Source organism: Megascapheus bottae, chromosome 13, assembly GCF_031878675.1.
Source record: "Megascapheus bottae isolate mThoBot1 chromosome 13, mThoBot2.hap1, whole genome shotgun sequence".
Lineage (NCBI taxonomy): Eukaryota > Metazoa > Chordata > Mammalia > Rodentia > Geomyidae > Megascapheus > Megascapheus bottae.
The window spans coordinates 7,633,889-7,641,492 of record NC_143521.1 but is presented as its reverse complement, the minus strand read 5'-3'; positions in this window follow the sequence as shown (position 1 = coordinate 7,641,492).

Here is a 7,604-nt window from a genome sequence, read left to right as displayed (position 1 = left end):
ACGGAAAGGTCCCTTTGGAAGCAGCGTCAGTGTGGTGCACAAGAGATCATTATTGTGTGGCTGAAGCATCAGCACGAGTGGTCCCATCCTCATTTAGAGTGTAAAGCTGATGTGATTGTATCAACTGGATCCGAGGGAGAATAATAAAGACAATATGTAATTGAGGAAGCTCTCCAGATTTCCATCTTGGGAATGATGACTTGCTCATCAAAGTAAAAACAAAATGAGGAAGCACACGCCTGCATTCATGAATTCAGGTGCAGATTGCACATGGAAGGCCTGTGAAACACTAACAGAAAGGACAATGGAGGTTTATGGGTTCATAAGATCATGAAGGAACAACGTTTAAAACCACAGACAACTAGTTAGTGATCCTCCTGTATAAAAGGAGAAACAAACCAGTGAGGGCTGGCCAGGCAGGGTGAAAATAAACAACAAGGAAAAGGCAAAATAGATTTGTAGCTTTAAATGCTAAACACTGAGACTGAAATGAGCCAATTGGCCTTGACAATTAGGATTTTGCTGGCCATGTTTAATAAAGGCCATTCAAGATGACTGCTTTTATTTGAGTATTAAAAAAATACAGTTTTGTTTTCCTTAGTAGTTGTACAAATGAGTTGCCATTCAGCAGAGCCATGTGTGAATGCAGTGCATCTCGATCACCATCACCCTTTAACATTCTCACCCACCCCGCCCTCACTTTTCTTAACTTTTAGCTTATGTCTTAAATTTTTGTTGTTTAACAAAGCAGTTTATGTCTACAGTGCATCTTGGTCTGTCATCCCTTCAACATCTTCACCCCCTTCCACCCACCCCTTCCCTTATTTTTCTCCGTGCTGTGGCATATGCAATCCATTTTTGCATGGATTCTTCTCATTTCCTCCATTCATTTTTCCTCCCCTCTCTCCTGGTCCACCTTCTCAAATGCCAGTTTCCTAGTTCGCATTTTGTTGGGCTTTGGCTTACTCTTTCTAAAGATTTACACTATTTACTCTTTCCATAGATCAGTTCATTCACTTATAATCACTTGGGTGCCATCTAGTGGGCTTAGTTGAGGATTTATAGGTGCATTATAGTAAGAGAAACTATGAAACCTGTGCTTCTCTGGATCTGGCTGAGTTTACTTAACATCCTCTCTTAGTTTTTCCATTTCTTTATGAATGGCTCAATGTCATTCTTTCTGATAGAGCAACAGAATAGACTTAAAGAGAGACGTCTCAGAAGAAGAAGTAAGAATGGCCAAAAGACATATGAAAAATGTTCAACATCTATGGCTATAAAGGAAATGCAAATCAAAATACCATACAATTCTACCTTATCCCAGTTAGAATGGCCATTATCAAGAAAACTAACAATGAACAGATGGATGCAACCAAAAGGGAACTCTATTGGAGGGAACGTAAATTTGTTCAACCACTCTGCAAAGTTGTATGGATTTCTCAAAAAATGAAACATAGTACTACCTTATGGGGGCCAGGAGTTTGGCCCAGTGGTAGAGTGCTTGCCTAGCATGCACAAAGACCTGGGTTCGATTCCTCAGTACCACATGCATAGAAAAAAAGCTAGAAGTGGTGCTGTGGCTCAAGTGGCAGACCACTAGCCTTGGGACAGCCGAAGGACAGTGCCAAGCCCTGAATTCAGTCCAAAAATGAGCCAAAAGTGTCTGGGAGACTCAATCTACAATTAATGATCAGAAGACTGGAAGTGGAGGTGCGGTTCTAAAGGGGGTAGAGCACTGGCACCCAGCAAGGTAAGTAACAGAGAAATTTGAGATAATAAGAAATTTGATGAGAGAGTAAAGATGCAGAAGTGAGTGAGGAGACCCAGGAGGCAGGATGAGGAACTCTGCTAATAGGTAAGAGATGGGTATGGGTCAGATTGCAGTGGGTTGTTTGTAAAGGGTAGAGGGAGATAAGTCACTCAACAATGGATTATCTGGACAGAAAACATTGGGAATGTATATTTGTGCCAGTCTTGGGGCTTGAACTCAGGGCTTGAATGCTATTCCTAAGCTTTTGTGTCAAGGCTAGCACTCTGCCATTTGAGCCCACTTACACGTCTGGGTTTTGTTTTGTTTTTGGAGTTGATTGGAGATCAGAATCTCACTGACTTTTCTGCTCAGTCTGGCTTCACACTGCAATCCCCAGGTCTCATCCTCTTGAATATCTAGGACTACATGTGAGCCACTGACCTCTAGTTCCTCTGTTTATTTTTTCAGAAAAAAAAATAAAAATGAAATGTAGTCTCTGGGGAAGTAGAAAAGTACAGAGTCCAGAGCAGAGTTAGGTGCTCAGCCTACATGGAAACCGCGGCCATAATAAATAAATGAGGAGAAAGATGGGAGGAGGTAGGGATGTCGTAGGTGGCAGGGATTGAATGAGCAGGAAGTTTCTTATTCGTTTCATTCTTTATATATAGATGCAAAAGTTGTCTCCTAGAGTTGAGCGATAGGAGAGAAATGAATGAGAGATTTAGATTTAGCATGTGCTTTCTGCTCACTGCACCCATACTGCTGTTTTCTACCTGAGCACAGAAGCATGTGGACGTAGCATTCTTTATAATATGACTTGCTTTCCTTCTGACGTGGGGAGAGCAACTTTCGCAGGAGAATTTCATCTCCTGCTATCAGGAAACAGAAGAAAGGTGAGACTATCTTTTCATCCTCAATACTGAATATACGGTACCCAGGTGAAATATTGGAGTGGCAGGGTTTTAACTCCTTTTCCACTTCACTTAACAGGTAAACTAGGATCAGTAGATAGAGGCTCTTCATTTTTAGGTTCAGGAATGAAAGGTTTTTTTCAGTGATCAAGGGGAAACAATGTGAGCTTGTGGGAGACAATGACATGTGAGAAAAGCTATTGTTCAAAATAACGCTCACACAGTGGAATGAGAGTTATTAGTGATGTGTAAAGGAATGCCTCCCTCTAGCGTGAGACCTGCCCACCGATTCTCACTGTGACCAGCAAGCAACACTGCCACCTGCTGGGTATTAGAGACATTACAAAATTGTACTATTCCAAATGTTTTATTTAGCTCTTCAGCTTGCATCAAAAAAAAAAAAGGCCCTTGGGATGACATCGTCCAAAAAGAAATGTACTCATTGCCTGACTTATAACCCCTCTGTACATCTCCTTTATAATAACAATAAAATAAGTAAGTAAATAAATACAAAAGAAAACTCCTATCTCTTTAAAAGGCCATGTAAATACATTTTATTTGTGCTTAATGATAATTTTATTTTTAGATCACAATTATGTTATTAAGTCATAAATTAAAATTGTAATGGTCAGACTTAAATTCTAGGAGGGTTATGATTTAGGAATAACTCATCTCTTTGATTAAGTTACAGTTTTACTCTCAGTTGGTACCATCAATTTACTAGCATTAAAACAAGAAGTATAATCCTGTTTTCTGGTGGACAATTGGAGATGAGAGTCTCATGGTCTTTAGTGCCTGGGCTGGCTTTGAGCCGAGAGCCTCAGATCTCAATCTCGTGAGTAGCTAGGATTACAGATGTGAGCCACCGTGCTGGACATGGCTTTATCGTTTTTGAGCCACCTGTTCAAGGTTCTAAGGGATAAATCCAAGGAGGAGGAACTTGGCACACTGACAAGAACAGGTAGGCAGAGAACTGACTGGATAGCTTTATGAAACTGACTGGAGGCCTGGCTGTGTGAAGCTGAGTGCCCCCTGGCATTGTACAGCCATAGTTGACTATTGTTAGAGGTGATGGAGTCTTTCTCCCAAAGATCAAGCCTGGCTCCTGCTGGGATGGAGAGGGTGTTGGGATGGTGTGGTTCTGGTCTGCCAAGGACATTTTCAAGCAAGGCAGGTGTTGCAAATAATGTGTCTTTCTTAGAAGTTGATCATGGGACTTGGTTAACTTTCACTAGTAATTTCCTTTGTGAGAATCATGGAGATACGTATTCTTGCTTTAACTAGAGTGGCATATTACTAAAATCTATTGTTTAATAAAGCTCTTTCTTCAAAGTAATTAAAACGAAACTTTCTATTTCTTTTACTTGCTTAGATTTTGTGACTTGTTTGATCATCAGAAATGTCAAAATATTTGAAAAGAATTAAACTTCTTTTTAATAATACTAGTCTTTTAATATTTTTGGTACATATGATTTTCTTCAAAAAAACATGTTGAAGGTCTACTTAAAATCTATCTTAATGCCTTAAACTTTTATTTCATGTGTACTACCTAGTTATTCATTTAGTTGTCCATTTTCTGCATCTGATACTACATACTTTTTCCTTCCCATCTCCTTCCCATCTGCTATTACATTCTTAATTTTTCATGTTGAAGCCTCATTGTGAATTAATTTAAATCTATTTCTCTAAATACAAGCTTTCCTATATATTTAAGACATAATAAAGCTTTTCTTTAAAGTTAAAAAAAGAAGTATCGTCTGGTTAAATACATTTTGTAATAGATCAGGATTTTAAAGTCATATGTAAGGGCTGGGTTTTTGGCCTACTAGCATGCACAAAGACCCGGGTTCGATTCCTTGGTACAACATACATAGAAAAGGCTGTGGTTCAAGCAGTAGAGCTCTAGCCTTGAGAAAGTCCGGGGACAGTGCTCAGGCCCTGAGTTCAATCCCCATGACTGGCCAAAAAAAAAAAAAAAAAGAAGCCATATGTGACCCCATGATTCTCTCTTTAAATTTGGTGGAAAAAGGTATTATGTAGTTACATTTAAAGACATATTTCCAAAGGAAAAGATTTTTCACTATTACTCTTGGTGGTAGATACTCATTTTTTAAGTTAATTTAAAACAGATAATCCAAGGCAAAAATGATATTTATATAAAGGTATTTATTCCTGCATCTCTAATAGCTGTAGAAAAAGATGAAAAGTAGACAATGAATCTAGATAATATATAGTAATTTGAAATTATAATATAGTACACTAAAAGTATGTAAATAGAATGAGAAAATTTAAATCACTCACATAAAGATGGGCACTACACATTGGTAAAGGGGACAATTCATAACCAGAATATTATAGTATAAACATTTACTCCCCCAACATGGGAGCACCTAAATTCGTCAAGCAAACTTTCTTAGAATTACAGAACAAGATACACTCAAACACAGTCATAGTGGTAGACTTCAATATGCCACTCTCACCAAATGACAGGTCAACTCAAAAAAAGATAAAGACACCACCAACTTAAATGACATCATAACCCAGCTGGGCTTAACAGATATACTCAGAGTTTTCCACCCAATGGCAAAACTTTATACATTTTTCTCAGCAGCACATGGAACATACTCCAAAATAGATCATTTAATAGTTCATGCAGAAAACTGAAGCAGATACAAGAGGACTGATATAATCCCATGCATTCTATCTGATCACAGTGAAATCAGACTAGTTCTGAACAACATAGTAAAAAGTAAAAAACATTCAAACACTTGGAAGCTGAACAATACACTTCTCAATAACTCCTGGGTTACAGAACAAATCAAAGAAGAAATTCAAAACTTTCTTGAATGTAATGACAATCAAGAGACATCACAAAGGAACTTATGGGACACAGCAAAGGCAGTTCTAAGGGGCAAAGTTATCGCACTTGGAGCCCATATTAAAAAGACAGAAGAAGAGCACGTAAATAACCTAAAGAAGAAATTGAAGCACCTAGGGGAGCAAGAAAAAGTTAATTCTAAAACAACGAGAAGGACAGAAATAACGAAAGTAAAATCAGAGATTGAAATAAGATCTACTATACCTAAAATTAATAAATCAAAAAGTTGGTTCTTTGAAAGAGTCAAAGAACAAACCTCTGGCAAGATTAATCAAAAAAAGGCAAGGGGAGACTCAAATAAACAAGATTAGAGACCCTACGGGAACAATTATGACTGATATCCAAGAAATTCAGTCCATTATGAATAAATACTATCAGGGTCTATATTCAAAGAAATAGGAAAATCTAGTAGAAATGGATGATTTCTTAAATAAATATAGGCTACCCACATTGAACCAAGAAGAGGTAAGCAAATTGAACAAACCAATTTCATACAATGAAATAGCAGAATCAATCAGGGAAATGCCAACCAAAGAGTCCAGGTCCAGACAGTTTCACTGCTGAATTCTACAAGTCTTTTAAAGATTACATAATACCTATACTCTTGAGACTCTTCCAGAATATAGAAGCAGAAGGAGAAATACCAAGCCAGGGAAAGACCCAACAAAAAAAAGAGAACTACAGACATATCTCTCTAATGAACACAGATGCAAAAATCCTCAATAAAATACTAGCCAACAGAATACAGAAACAAATTAAAAAATTATACACTACAATCAAGTAGGCTTCACCCCCCAGATGCAAGGTTGGTTTAACATTTGCAAATCAATCAATGTAATACATCATATCAATAGAGCTAAGGATGAGAATCGTATGATAATTTCTCTAGACACAGAGAAGGCATTTGACAAAATACAACATCCATTCATGTTGAAAGCACTAGAAAAAATATGAATAAGAGGTACATTCCTTAAAATAATTAAAGCCATATATGACAAACCTACAGCCAGTATTATACTAAATGGAGAAAGACTGGGACCATTTACCTTAAAATCAGGAACTAGACAGGGATGCCCACTCTCTCCACTTCTCTTCAGTATAGTGCTGGAACCCTTAGCCAGAGCAATAAGGCAAGAAAAGGACATCAAAGGAATCCACATAGGGAAAGAAGACATTAAACTATCCCTATTCGCAGATGACATGATCCTCTACTTGAGTGACCCAACAAACTCTACTCCCAAACTCCTAGAATTAATAAACCACTTTAGCAAAGTGGCAGGATACAAAATCATTCTTCAGAAGTCAGTAGCCTTCTTGTACGCCAACAATACACAAACAGAAGGCCAAATCAAGAAAATGATCCCATTTGCAATATCCCCTAAAAGAAAGAAATACTTAGGAATTAACTGAATCAAAGACATAAAGAAATTATTTAATGAAAACTATAAAAGCCTAATGAACGAAATTAAAGAGGACACCAGGAAATGGAAAGATATCCTATGCTCATGGGTAGGGAGAACCAGTATATTTTTTAAATTTTTATTTTGAGAATATTTATTTTTATTATGGCTGTTTTATATTCAACATTGCTTATCCTCTATGATTTTGCTTTTCACCTGGACTTATCTACTTCAAATGTCAGTAAGGATTCCTGAAGAAACATCTACATCTTCAAAGCTAAAGACCAAGTGCAGCCAGCTTGTCTTGAAATGACACTTCTCTCCCACTTCTACTAGCAAGAAGAACCAGTTTCTACACTCATATACGAAATAAGCTAGGGAAACTTAACAGAAAACCTACCTACCTCTACCTCATGAGATTTCTCTCATGAACATGACTGAAACCCTTGTCTTTTTTTTTTTTTTGGTGGGTCACAGGCTTGAACTCGGCCTGAACACTGTCCCTGAGCTCTTCAGCTCAAGGCTACCACCCTACCCCTGTGCTTGGGTGTTGTCCCTCAGCTCTTCAGCTCAAAGCTACTTTCCTACCCTGGAGCCTGGCCCCACTTCCCATTTTCTAGAGGTTAATTGGAGAATCTCAGGTCCTTTTGTGCCTGGGCTGGCTT